Raw genomic sequence first — 15,204 nt, forward strand, 5'->3', positions numbered from 1 at the left:
CTCTCCCGCAGTGGCTGGTACAGCCGCCGTGATTGGTCCAGCTGTTCCCCATGTGGGAAACAGCTGATTAAACAGCTGGCATAATGCCGGCTCATGTGGCTGCGGCCGCAGTCCTAGCTCCTGCTTTGGCTGCCCAGCAGGGGGTAAGTCACCCCCGCTGGGGTTCTGTTTCTGGGGTTTGGGGCCCGCAGGGACTACCCTCTCCCCTTTGGGAGCCTGTGGTGATGCCTCACTGCCACAACAGAATACAGCAGGACCTGGACAGGTTACAGGGGTGGGCTAAGGAAAATAGGATGGGTTTCAATACTGACAAGTGCAGGGTGCTGCACTTGGGTAGTAGGAACCAGAAGCACAATTATAAGCTGGGAAACTCCCTTCTCAAGAGCACGGTGGCAGAAAGAGATCTTGGAGTCATTACTGACTCCAACATGAACATGGGCCAACAATGAGAGGTCACGATCAGTAATGCTAACCATATGTTGTCGTGCATCCACAGATGCATTCCAAGCAGGGCCTAGGAGGTGACCCTCCCCCTCTATGCGACACTAGTCAGGCCGCAGCTGGAATACTGTGTTCAGTTCTGGGCGCTGCATTTCAGGAGGGATGTAGACAGCATTGAGATGGTCCAGAGGAGGGCCACCCGCATGATCCAGGGATAACAGGGAATACCCTATGAAGAGACGCTATGGGACCTTAACCTGTTCAGCCTTCAAAAGAGAAAGCTGAGGGGGGACCTGGTGGCCATCTATAAACTCACTATGGGGGACCAGCGGGGTTTGGGAGAGACCCCCTAGCACTTCCCAGGCTATACCCGTGGAATAACGGCCACAAGTTGTTAGAGAGTAGGTTTAGACTAGACATCCAAAGGCACTACTTCATAGTCAGGGCAGCTAGGATCTGGAACCAACTTCCAAGGGAACTGGTGATGGCTCCTACCCTGGGGGTCTTTAAGAGGAGGTTAGACGTCTACCTGGCTGGGGTCATTTGAACCCGGTTTTCTCTCCTTCCCAGGGCAGGGAGTCAGACTTGAAGATCTACAAGGTCCTTTCCGACCCTACTTCTATAAATCTATGAATACACTGGTTTCAAAAGTTTAAGATAAGCCTGGATGGAGGCAGCATCAAACTCAGACTAATTTAGGTTAAACTGGTCTTTGGAATTTCTGTCCCAGATCCCCTTCTGACTCAAGTTATGTCCCAGTCCCCCAGAATCCCAGGATGCATTGCCCCCCACCCCCTCCACTAACCCCTCTCACAGGGTAAGTGGACTAGCTTTGGTTGTGCTGCCTGCTCCACCTGAGCTAGGGGCAGCCTCATCCCAGGGCTGTCACAGAGCTAAGCTCCCCTAGTCCTGCCTGTACCTATCATCCCTGTGGGGCAGCTGGGGGGACACAGCTCCCCAGCCCTGGTCCCCAAATCCTGGTCTCTGAGGGTTGTCCATTCCCCACAGGACAGACCAGTGCAAGCATCCCCCTCTGAGGCCGTGATCCCAAGCCAAGCATCTGCCCATGTGAGAGCAGCTCCAGGTTCTTGGAGGTTTTCCCTGGCCAGCTGGGATTCCCCCATGCCCTAGTGTGCCCAGCTGCAGAGGGGTGAGGGGTGCTGAGGTTGGGGTGGGGGTCTTTGTTCCCCCCTCCTTCCTGTGTGTTAGTGACTCATGCTGGCTCAGCTAAGTGGAGTCAGGGAATAACACCAGTAGCTGGACAGACCACGGCTCAGGGAGATCCCTAGGCTTGGGGGCTGCCCCAGGAGAACAGGGCTCCTTTCCCCCTCTCCTGTGTGCATCAGTGACTCACACTGGCACCACCCTGCAGCGGGGGAATTACCTTTGCACCCCCCTGTGGAGCTGCCTGGAGCTGGCAGCTGCCAGGTGCCTGATGAGGACAGCCATTTTGAATCAGGGGCTGCCCATATAAACAGGGCAGTTCTACTGCTGGAGGCCAGGCAACAATATCACCTGGCCTGAGGGCTGCTGGTATCATCTGGTGGTAAGGGTAGGAGCTGACCCTGGATGGTCAGGAGGCTCATGGTCCTGGGTGCAACCTAAAACTGCACCCTGCCAGGAGTGGGTGGCCTGGTGAGGCTCTCAGTGGTGTGGGAGATCCCAAGAAATGCCAGGCCAGTTACCACTCTGATGAAAGGTGGGTCAGGTGCCTTAACAGCTAGCCCCCACAACTGGGTGGGTTACCCCTTGTTGAAGGGTCAGGAAGGTGAACCCCATGGAGAAAGTGAGGCCATAGACTCACGCCTGTCTGAACTTCCCCTGACTGGTCCATGTTGAGGCCAGCACTGGAAGAGTCAAAAGGCTGGGCTCCCACCACGAGGCATACCCAAGAGCTGCATGCCTGGGGTTCTGGCTGGTCTGGAGCTGGGCCAGGGCTAGTGAGCCAAAGGTCCCGGGGGGGGGATCACACTCGGAGGGGGAAGCAGTTCAGGGAGCTATACTGCCCAGTATGAAGGTGGAATAGACTGCCTGAGGGGAGGAATCCAGGTGGGGTTCAATTAGAAGGAGTCTGGGGCCCAGTGTAGGGGCTGGTGATCATGATAACATCAAGATGCTATCAGCGAGGCTTGGGCTGTGGTGTAGGGGAGGAATGGAGCTTCAGATAGCACCCCCTGGCATCAGGGCAGGAAATGGGCAGCCTCCCACTTAATTGCATCATAAACTAATTAATTCCAACAAGGCGTGGTGGACGAGAAGGCAGGCGGTTAGCCCAGAAACAGGTGGGTGGGCCACAGTTAAATTGGCCCCAAGAAGGCCCCCTGTTACACGCCCCCCACCCATGGGTGGGCAGACTAGGGTTTAAGGGATCCCAAGCCAGCCTGGGGAAAAGTATGGGGCTCCTTCTGTGGTCAGATGCCCAACTCACGAGGCTAGCACCAGGAGTGGGGCTCTTTCCCCGTTAGGCTGGCAGACATCTCTAGCACCCTATGCCTTCTGGTCTGGGTCAGTGCAGACTTCTGCCCATCTTTCCCAAGTGAAAACTGAATCAGTTCATTATTGGCTTGATCTACACATCTTAGAGAAATCTACCAAGGTTGAATCAATTCCATCTCAGGCTTTTTGACTGTTTGTACTTAGCCTTTGTGCTTATTTTACTGGTATGACTTGTGTGGTTGTGTTGGAAACCCAGTATGATGTTGCATCCATTTATGTTACTGTTATCACTGTATAGATGATGTTATTCTTCTGGACGTGTTTTAGTCAGAGGAATTTAGGGGTGCGGGTGCTTGAGGAAAGAAAATGGGTGTAACTGCAAAATATGTCTTGCTATTGTGATACTAGGGCAAGGACAATTGTCACTCCCTATCGCAAACAGAAGGGGCAGCTGGTGAGTTGGGCACCCAAACTATTTTCTGCTTTTAAGGGGAAAAAGAATGGCACAACAGTGAGGGCATCTGACAGAAATGACTCCTCAACCAGAGGAAGGCCAGGTGTCTCAGAGACAGAAATTTCTAGAGAATTCCGGAAACTCATGAGGAATTGGGACAATGCTGATGGCTGGCTTGGAGATATTTTGTAAGGGCTGTCTGTTAGGTAGTGAGAGTCTTTGGGTTTTTCTCAAGCTGGAGAGGAATCCATGGCCCCAGCAGTCAGGGCTGGTAGAATCAGTAGGAAAGCTAATCTCTAAAACCACTGGCAGGACTCTCTGGGAGATAGGTAGTAGCCAGATTCATAGATTGTTAAGGGCTGGAAGGAACCTTGTAGATCATTGGGTCCAGCCCCCTGCACTAGGCAGGAAAAGACAACTGGGGTCAAGTGACTGTCCAGTCTCCTTTTGAAAATTTCCAGGGTAGGTGACTGCACCACCACTGGAGGGAGTTTATTTCACAGTCTGGACACACTGACTGTGAAGGAGTTTTTCCTGCAATTGAGCCTGAAGTGGCCTTCCAGGAGTTTGTACCCATTGCCTCGGTCTTCCCCAGGGGTGCCCTGGTGAACAGCTGTTCACCAAGTTCTTGATGCACTCCTGTGATGTAATGGTAAGTCACTACCAAGTCCCCTCTCAGCCTTTCTTCTGTAGTCTAAAGAGGTCCAAGCCCCTCAGCCTCTCCTCATATGGCTTGTCTTGCAAGTCCCTTATCATACAGGTGGCCCATGGTTCCCAGAGTTGACCCACAGGCAGCGTGTAGGGTATATCAGATGGCCCTCAAAGCCACATGCATCTCCTGCTCCAGCCACTGTAGGACTGTGCCACACACAGCTCCCACTCCAGCACAAATCTTGAAATAATGGAGCTGCTGCTGCTTGCAGCACAACCCCGAAACATCTGCATGCCATTTTACCACTCCAGGCCTATGCCGCATGGGGCCACCAGAATGAGCAGAACAGGACTATGATGCATTCAGTGCTCACTCCAGCCAGACATGGCATACAGGGCTGATCTGTTGATTCAATCCAGCCCCTGAGACCAGATGAATTTGACACCACAGTTATTTCCCCTGGTATTATATAATAAATCCTTTTGTTATTTATCCCCTTACTGATTGCCTGTGGTAAAGAGGAGTTTCTGGGAAAGTGATAGTCTAGGTTTATCCATTCTATGAAAATGGGAAGCCAACAATTTTTCCACATCCCAGAGAGGAGGCCACCTAGGGCTGGCAGAGATTCCCTTGCTGCATCTGTGAGGGTAGTAAAAGGGTAGTGGAGCTGAGGCTTCTGGAGATAGGCATGAATGTTGCGTGCCTTCTGAGGGTGGGGGGTATGGTGAGCTCCCACAGGCAGTGGCAGAGGTGTCGGTGGTGGGCTGAGCGTGGAGCTCCCACAGGAGGTCCCGGTGGTGTTGGTGGCGGGGGGGTCGAACCGACCAGCCCACAGACCCCAGCAGCAGCAGCAGCTAGTGGCAATCTGTGACGCCTCCCCCCACAGACAACGCTGGCAGCAGCAACCAATCTCAGGCAGTGCACATGCAGCCGCATGTACCCCTTATGCATCGCTCTGGGAGATAAGGAGTTATAAGAGGGCAAACCTTGTTCTGTTCCTTAGGACAAGTAGCAGGACAGCAGGAAGAAACCTGGGATGCTGGGAATGGCCCCTGGAGGGGCTTGAAATAAGAGGTGTTTTAAAAATAAATTTAAAAACATGATATGCAATACAATGCATTCTGTGGTATACAATGCAGTGCAATGACTGCATCTATTGTGTCTAATGATACTTTCATAAATCTGGAAAGAGAACTTTAGTATATCTTTATAAGCAGAAAAATCTTAGCAGTGCCCATCAAATCACTTTGTGATGTTGTCAAATTACATATAATCTGTCAATAACCTAATAGTTTAACTACCTACTAAATTTAGGGCATGCTGACATAACTTGCCTGCTGCTCCCAAGACTGCTGCTGAGAAGTACTTCTTGTCCATTCACTCCCACTCCACACACACCAGTCCCATAAATGAGGTTGTGAAGCTGCTTTAAGTGCACCCCCTGCTACCACTCAAAATCTCTGGTTTGGCAAGCAAACAAGCACTGGAGTGGCTTCTTTCTTCTTGTGGGCTTGGCACATCAAGTGTGGAGGTAGGTGGGTTAGGCATCTCTCAAATGCAGTGTTAAAGAGCTCCAAGAAAGCATTGGAAACATATCTTCAAATTCTTATAATTGAAAAACCTGCATATGTTCTCTCTCAAAGTTTCCTAAGAAGATAGAGATGAACTCTGAGTCCTCATGCAAGGCATCATAGAAAGGTTGCCAGAGACTCTTCTGACCCTCTAAGTACTATCCCATGCTACTCATTCATGTGGACAGTAACAGGGGCAACCTTGAGCAGATCAGTTGTGACTACATAGCTCTGGGTGCAAAGGGGAAGGGGAAGGAGGCCCAAGTGTCCTTGCTGATCCTTCCCATCAAGGGTAAATGCCTGGCTAAGAGCAGATGCATGCTGAAGATCAAGTCATGGATGTGTAGAGGTGTTGCCAACAAGGCTTTGACTTCTTCAACCAAGGGAAACTGTTGCAAGAAGATGGAGTTCTGGGGTCCACCTATGAGAGACGGTTTGCTAACCTAGTGAGGAGAACTTTACACTAGATTCACCAGCAGATGGAGACAAAACCACAGAAAGATAAGTAAAGAGCCAGAGAATCTCAGTAAAAACTTATTAAGGGAAGAAATAATTGTTGGAGTTTCAGATACTCTGGAGAGCAGACCTAAGAGCCAGAATGCCCTGGATAGGCTGGATAAATTGTCCACATTCAAACAGATGAGATTCAACAAGAGACAGAATAAGTGCATGCATGAATTAAGACTAGGGAATGATTGGCTAGGCTGCTGTACTGCAGAGGTGGACCTAGGGGTTCACTGGGCAATACAATGAATATGAGCCAACAGTGTGCTCTTGTTGCAAAAAAAGCCAACAGCATACTGGATTGTATCAACTTCAAAAAGGCCATGGACAGATTAGAGAGAATCCAGTGCAGAGCAACAAAAGATGATTAGGGTCCTAGGAAGCAAGACTTATGAGGAAAAGCTGAAAGAACTAGGGTTATTTAGTCTGGAGAAGTGAAAACTGAGGGTGGATTTGATAAGAGGTTTCAAGTACCATAAGGACAACTATAGAGAGGATGGAGATGGGCTTTTCTCTGTTGGCAAAAGGTTGTAACCCGAGTATACCCAAGGGTGTGCCTATTCTCAATTGAATGGGATGGGTAGGCAGGAGGGGGTTCTGTGAGAGGGATGCCAGAATTTCAAGCAGATCCCTCTTTCCTCTATAGAGTTAGCCCAAGCCCAAAGTTTTTAACTATATACAATTTATTAAAAGTAAATATCATATATGTATATTTACACAGAGAACACTAACCTAAATCCCAATACAACATTTCAATTACCAATATAAGGCACAAATACAAACAATCTTAATAACCTCTCCCTTAATATTCCTTAATATAATCTCTGACCCATGGCAGGAGATAGTCCTCCTTCCAATGGGGTCCCTTGTGGGGTGTCCAGGAAGCACCAGGGGCCCCTCCCCTTAGGGCCATGACTATGTGGGGGGGGAGAGTGCTCACCCAGCCCCTTCTCTGGGGTTGCCTGCCCCAAGCGTCTTTCCCCTGTGGGACCCAAGGGCTCAAAGACTCACACTCCCTCAGGTGGTGGTGGTCAGGGCGCAGCTCAATGGGGTCTCCTCTGCTGGAGTACCTCCCCACGCTGTGCCCCGCTCTGGGCACCAAGGGCTCAGCTCCTCTCAGCTGCTGTACCACTGCTGCTGGCTCCTGTGTGCTGAGCCTCACACTGTAGCACTACTATTTCACTGTGCCCTGGCTCAGCACTGAGGGCTGTCTTAGCACAGGCTGGGCCCTTCAGGCTCCAGCCAGCCATCCTCACAATGGGTGGCTAACCTGAGCAGCCTCTGCGGCTCCCTGACTCCCAAGGCTTGGGCCCATGAGCTGCCCTGCACACGGTGAGACCTGGCTGCTTGCTGGGCGATGCGGCCTGAGCCGCCTCATTGTGGCCCCCAAGGCCCTGCTGCTGCTTGCAGCTCTCAAAGCCTGGGCTCTGTGCACCAAACTGTGCACTGTGATGGGCCCCAGCAGTCACACTACTCCCAGGGCCAGGTCTCTGCGCACTGTCCCTGTGTGCCATCAACAGCCCAAGCAGTCTTGCACCACTCCCAAGGCTGCTCCTCCAGTGGCAGCTTCAGGAGCCTTGGGCCTATTGGCTGCTGGGGGAGAGCTCCCCAGCTTTTCTTGGCTCCGCTGTTCTTGAGTCCCTCACTGCATCTGCCCCTCGTGCTAGGCACACAACTCTTTTTATACACTCCAGGGCTCCATCCCTGAAGTCTTCTGGACCTGACAGTTTAGTCTTCAATCAGGTCCAGGGGAGCTCTTCTCCCTCTCCCTTCAGGAAAGAGGCGTGACTTTATTTCTCCTGCTGCCTCCTGATTGGTGGATGGGCTCCACCGATCAAAACAGAAGGATCTCAAGCCTGGGACTCAACCCAAGCTCTGAAAAGTGAGCCTGCTAGAGGGACAGAACTCGGAGCAATGGTCTCAAGCTTTATCAGGGGACAATGTAGGTTGGAGATTAAGAGTAAATTTCTTACCATGAGGGTGGTCCAGTTTGAAACAGGTTACCTTAGAGAAACTGTGGAATCTTCATCCTTGGAGATTGCAAGAACAGGTTGGCAGACACTTGGCTGAGCTGGTTTGGTTAGAGATGATCCTGCCTTGAGCAGAGGGCTGGACTAGATGACCTTGTGAAGTCCTTTCCAGCCCTACTTTCCTTTGATCCTGAGGTTATCTTATCAATACAAATTACACGAATGGGTGTGATTTCCAGTTTGTTAGGCTAGTTTCATACCTCCTTCAGTATTCTCCCCGCCTCCACCCCCAGTATTAAGCTGAACTTGCAAGTCTGCTCTAAACACCCGTATGGAACCCTGTACTGTCTGTTCCTGCCTCAGTATTACCTCATTTTTATTTCAGTGTGACAATTACTATATGTTACTAGAATCGTCGTGTAGAATGACCTGAAGATGACCCATCTCAGAATATGCTGAACTGTAAGCATCATTATAATTCCATTAAAATTAATTACATTCTTACAGTCTTTTCTTGGATTAAGGCTTGTATATCAAAAAAAATTAGCACATAGCAGATTCCGTTGTAAAAACAATGGGACTAAGTTCAGCCCTATTTATGCTTCTGTAATTGCTAATTTTGTCCAAACACAGTATCAGTAAAGTGCATAAGCTTTACAGTGAATACTCAATACAAGTCTGATAGCTATTTCCATGTTATACCTTGTAACCTTGTATAATGCATGCAATGTATTGCTAATACATGACTCCCAGTCAGCTCTAACCCCCTCTGTCTATCTTTTTAAGGACTCCATCTAATTCCTAAGTAACTTCAAGAAGCAGACTTCATGGGACGAAAAAAAGCTTTTTGTAAATTTAAACAACTCCGAGGGGGGTTTTTCTGCAGAAACTTATTGTGGCTTGCACCCCAAAATGAAAGATATGAATGCAGTGGAAAATTCAAGTGTAATGGACCCTCAGAGCCAGAAGTTCAGATCAGTGGAAATGAGACATTCCCCAGTTTCCCAACTAAGACATGGTTCTAACCCAGGAATGTTCTCAGACATGAGATAAAAATCATAATAGGTCTACAAACTGTCTTAAGCAATTTTTTGAGTTTTCATTTTTCTGTCTCTCTGAAGCCTGTGCATTTACAAAAGGAAGGGAGACTTCTGAAGGGACAAAGTTGAATAATATCACCAATGAAAAATGCAAAGCCTAGGACACAGAGAGTTTAGACAAACATATGTTTATAGCAGTTTCAAATGGGGAATACTCTTGCTCTGAATCATATAGCATCTGTTAAGTTATAACAATTACATGTGAACAAGCTGGAAACAATATGTTTCTACTGTTGTGCCCATCTTCAACAAGGGGAGGAGAGAGGACCCAGAGAACTACATACAGGCAGATCAGCCTGACCTCAATCCCAGGAAAAAATTTTGAAAAATTTCTCAAGGGCTTCATATGCAGTAAGGTAGTAGAAGGCAAAATTCTGAATGACAGACAGCACAGCTTTGTTGTGGGTAGGTCATGTCTGACTAACCTCATCTCCTCCTACAACTAGGTTACTTGCCACCTGGATAAGGGAGCTGATATTAACATCATTTACTTGGACTTTAGGAAGGCCTTTGACTTGGTGTCCCATGAGGCTTTCAAAGTAAAACTAGGGGACTGTGGGCTCAACAATTCAACAGTCAGATGGATGGGAAACTGGCTGTGGGGTCAGAATGAGAGTACTAATAGACCTGTGTTGACCTGGCAGAAGGTAGCCAGTGAGGTCCCCCAGGATTTGGTACCTTGGTGCTTTTCGACACCTTCATCAATGATGTGGGGGTGAAAAGCACACTGGCAAAGTTTGCCAATGACACTAAGCTTTGGGAAAGTGTGGCCACTGCTCAGGGTAGGCTTATGATCTAGGCGGACCTAAACAGATTAGTTAGATGGGCAGACCAGAACCAGATGCTGTTCAACACTGAGAAGTGTAAAGTGCTCCATCTGGGGAGGAAAAAATCTGCAACAAACTTACAGGCTTGGCTACACCACATCCAAAAGAACCTGGGGGTCATAATTGACCATAAAATGAATATGAGCCACCAGTATATTGCTGCAGTTAGCAAAGCAAACAATAAGCTGGCATGCATCTCAAGCAAAACTAAGGAAGTTACTCTCCCGCTCTACTCTGCATTGCTGAAGCTGCAGCTGGAGTACTGTGTCCAGTTCTGGGTGCCGCACTTCAAGAAGGATGTGGAGAAGCTTGAGAAAGTCCAGAGAAGAGCCACTTGTATGATTAGAGGCCTGAAGAGCAAGCCATATGAGGAAAGGATGACAGATATGGCACTGTTCAGCCTAGAAAAGGGAAGACTTTGGGGGGATTTGGTGGCAACTTACAAATATATCAGGCGACAACATTAGGGGCTAAATGAGCAACTATTCACCAAAACGCCCCAGGGGAAAATCAGGAGCAATGGTCATAAACTTCTAGAAGGAAGTTTCAGACTGGATATAAGGAGAAACTTCTTTATTGTTCACGTGACCAGACTCTAGAATAGACTCCCAGCAAGAGTGGTGCAGGCACCTACCCTGGAGATCTTCAAAAGGAGACTGGATGCACATCTTGTTGGGGTTATTTGACCCCAGCAGTCCTTCCTGCCTAGAGCAGGGGGGCTGAACTCAATGATCTCACGAGGTCCCTTCCAGCCCTAAACTTCTGTGAGTCTGTGAATATAAACAAAGTAAGCAGCTCCAACTATAGCACTTCTTCACCCAGGGAAGCTGAAGCAGTTTTCAAATGAAGCATTTAATTCAAACATTTTTTGTTTGTTTGCCAACAATTTTGAAAACATTGGTTTCTAGTTGACCCTAATGATTTTTTGATTTTTTTTATGTTCAGCCATTAAAATCAGAAAATCTTCATATCAGTTACTCCTAATAACCATTGTTCTTAGACGCTAGCCACATTTATAATGGTTCTACTATATTTATTAATGCTCTTTGTTAGCATTATATTGAACTGATATTCTTCTTTTACCAATAGGCTGCTAAAGACTTACCATATTAATTACTAGCAATAAGACAGTTCTATATAACCACCATCATTGATTTGCTAAATATGTATAATCACATGCACCAGTAGGGACAGGTAAATAGTAGCTGCCCACATTTTGTAACTTTTAAAAATGAAGCTCAATATATCTAAAAATGATCAATCATAAAACTTCACTTCTCTGCACTGAAAGAAATACAGGGGAATTAATGCCTTTAAGCAGAAACTTGCTGCTGTATTTCCTGAAAACAATATTTGTGCACAGGCCAGACTATAACTCAAAAAAGGGAATTCCCTACAACATATATAATATTTGATAGGACAAGTTTCTTGTCCCAAGATCCAGGAAATATCTGCGGAATTTGCTATTTATGCTGCAGCTAAACCACAAAAATTGTTTAGTTTCTCTGCAATTTAAGTAGACCTCTAACTATAAATAGCCACAAAAACCAATGAGAGACTGGCTGCATCTCTGTGTTTAGAGCACTCACTTGGAATTTGGAAAACCAAAGTTGAAATCCCTGCTCCACTGAATTATCTAAATATCAGCATATCCATACCTGTTATGACCCATATTATTCCATAAATAAATGCACTGAACTTAATTTACTTTACATTGGTCAATGTTCTTTTTGATGTTAGCAAAAAAAGATCTGCAATGAACAGTATAATCCTTTCATTAAATATTTAGTGGGAATAAATCAACGCAAAAACTCATTGTGATCCGTGACTGGATGATTCTGGAGGTAATCTCAAGGGAAGTGAATATGACGGACATGGCTCCTTCCCACATTCAATATAGTGTAATAAAAGCAGCAGCTGACTCTCAAGCTTGCAGAGCAAAATAAGCAGAACGACCAGCACTTTCTACACCATCTGTGGCTATTGCAAATAAAATGGCAAAACGAGTATCAGATTTCTCTCTGTCTATCTGGAGATTTTTGTAGGACAGATAGTGAGCTGATACTCAATATTTCAGTGGGGAGGAGATTTTCTGCCACTCATCTAGGAAAACAATCAAATATAGCTTTCCACAAGTCCTCAGCCCATCTCCTTTCCTGATCATTTTTAATATAAATACAAAATGTATGTTGCCACCAGAGCGCTGCATCGATTTTTAAATTGGGAATGAAAAGGAATAGACTGATACACAGCAACAGGAAATATTGTCTGAGATGACATTCTTCAGCCTTTTAAGGTAAAACTGTATCCAGCATGTAGCATTCTTCTCTTCTGCATTTTGAACTGGGTTCTCCCCCTACCAGAGTAGGCATCGTGAAATAGACCCCAGAGTAAAGAATCCACACAAGGCCTTTCAACCCTTGCAAGTCTTTAAGGCAAGAGTTGTGGAAAATAACTTGATTCAAGATCTGTTTGGTAAATCTGGTAAGACATACCAGCCAAGTACTTGAAAGTTTTCACAGTATCATTACAAGCACCAGTGCAACATACCAAATCACAGACCTCTGGTTCTGTTTGATTTTCCATACTTCACAATAAAGTGTGAAGGAGAAAAAACACATATACACAAACAGAGAAGGTGGATGAGGGGGTCCCCTGGCCCTTATAACTAAAAGCAGAAACCTTTAAGTATGAGAGGAATAGATAAAATGTAATTAGATACAATATAGAGAAACAAGTATAATAAGCACATTAAAAGCCTGAGGAAAAAGGATTAAGAAAGCAAAGAAAATCTAACCCAGCTTCAAGAGCTTCTCTAATTAAAGTGACCACACCATTTCATGCATCAGCATCCCCACACTTCAAAATGGTGTTGGGGGCACTTTAACTAAAGCCTGTTTGAAGAGCTTCAGTTAAGTACCCCCACCATTTTAAACATTTTTAAGTGAGGGGATGCTGATACATGAGGTGCAGGGGTGGATGGAGGTGTGCTAATTAGCATGTTCCAGCAGACTTGATTAATTGAGTCTGCTCTGACCCACTGTAATTACAACATGTCAAAAGAGCCTCCCTACATGTCTACAGGCACCCTCTAATGTGAAGTACTTGTTGCAGGGGCACTCTGGTGCCCTGCTCCTAGCAGGGGTTACAGGTGCCGGTTGCCGGGCAGTTTGGTCAGCTGGCCAGAAGGGGCAGGGCCTGGCCTTTATAAGCAGCCAGGCTGAGGCCAGAGGTCAGTTCCCCTCTGGCAGCCTGAGCAGCAGCAAGCTCTGCTGCAGAGCAGAGCAGAGCAGAGCAGCCCAGCCCAGCCCAGTCAGACTGCCCGAGTGTCTGCATGTTGGTACGGGGTGGAGAGAACCCTGACAGGGAGGTATTGAAAGAGGGCCAGGGTGGCGCGGAATTCATGTTATAGCCATGAGGCTTATTTTGTGTTATAGACGGTTGGCTCATGGCTTTGTGTTTCTGTTTGGTTGTTTGTGTAACACCGGAGGACCGGGAGAGGCTGTAGGGGTTGGAGGAGGCCTCAGGGGAGCTCCCCAGTAGCGTGGGGGTTCCTGGTGCCCTGGGAGGGCGCAGTAATCTGGTGCACAGCAGTTTGTGCATGGGAGAGTGGCACTGCATTTTGGGGTGTCCTGACCCCAGCCCCCTCTCCCTCTTTCCTTAGTGGCCCCTTTCGGGGGGAGGGGGGGGAGCTTGCTTGTATTTGCCCTCACCGGGCTCTCTAATCTCATATGCTTACCCTTACCGGGCATCCATCAATGTACACACCCTCACCAGGGCCTCTCAATATACGCGCCCTCTCCAGGGGCTTCTCTGTATACTTGCCCTCTCCAGGGGCTCCAATCATATGCTTGCCCTCACCGGGGTCTCTAATCTTATACTTGCCCCCTTCTGGGGCTTCGCAATAGGCTTGCCCCTTCTGGGGCTTCTCCCGTACAGGCAGTGCCCCACTGGGGCCTGTCTCCCCATGCTCACGCGCTCTCCTGCGCTCACGCCCGCCCGCACTGGGGCCTGTCTCTGCGTGATCCCTGCAGGCTCAGGTGGCTTTGAGTATACGGAAAGGCCCCTGGAGAGGGCACGTATATTGAGAGGCCCCAGAGAGGGCGCGTACATTGATGGATGCCTGGTGAGGGTGAGTACGAGATTAGAGAGCCCAGTGAGGGCGAGTGTAGAAATAAGACTCCCAGTGAGGGCGAGCATACGAGCGAGCCGCCCCGAAAGGGGCCTCTAAGGAACGAGGATAGACACGATAACGTCCGGAACACCTGAGAGGCTTGGGGCATGGTATTAGGGGTGGAAGGAGCCACATGGCACCCATCGGGTAGGGGTGCACCAGAATCTATCCAGATAGAGCAGGGATCAGAAGGGTGAGAGCACCGGGTCCAAGGGGTCAAGTAATGGCAGCCTCCCATTAATACTATAGAACCATCAAAGTCGTGGCGGGCAAGAACGAGGGTGCTAAACAGACAACTTGGCATGGTAGGGGCCCCAGGAGAGATCACGGCCGCTCCTGGGTCCCCGCTCCATGACAGTACTAAATAAATGTGCATTAGGCTGCTCTAATGCACAGTAATGAAAGTGCACACTTTTTTAGTGATGCTTAATGTGCAGTAGCCTATTTTTATTTCACATTAGCGTATTAGCACACTTCTCGGTGTGACACTTTAATGTACAGTAAAATAGGCTACTGCACATTAAAGTGCCCATGTAGATGTCCTAGTCTTTTGCAAAAAAGCTATTTGTGGTTGCTTAGAATGGCAAAAAAAAGCACAATTCAGAACACTAAGAAGCTGATGTCAAATTTTCAATATGGGCTGGAATCATCTAGTAGCTTTATACTGGAGGACAAACAGTAAAGCTCTCCATCACTGAACTGATTATATCGAGATTGGATGTATTACTAAAGGCAGGCTCTTGTTAATTCCTGCATTGGCCTAGAGCCTGTGGTTAGAGTAAGAAGTTCTATGGCCTTCATTGGTTTGTTCCTTGTGGAAACACCTCTTAAAGCAATGAAAAAAAGTGACCAGTTAAAAAGTATAAAAACTTCAGGGTTGATCTATGTTCATTTGGGGAAGGGGAAGAGAAGAACATGTCAAAGCCTTTCCCCTGAAGTCAGTTTATTTTGTGTCCTAATGTAGGTGTCATATGAGTAAGGATTCTTAACCTATAGGATTAGTCGCCTTTGCTATATTTTTCATAGCTCAAGTTTCATTTTTCTCACACCAGTATCATGTCAAACCACAGATAAA

This window comes from Crocodylus siamensis, chromosome 3 (assembly GCF_052110815.1).
Source record: "Crocodylus siamensis isolate JL-2025a chromosome 3, ASM5211081v1, whole genome shotgun sequence".
Classification (NCBI taxonomy): domain Eukaryota; kingdom Metazoa; phylum Chordata; order Crocodylia; family Crocodylidae; genus Crocodylus; species Crocodylus siamensis.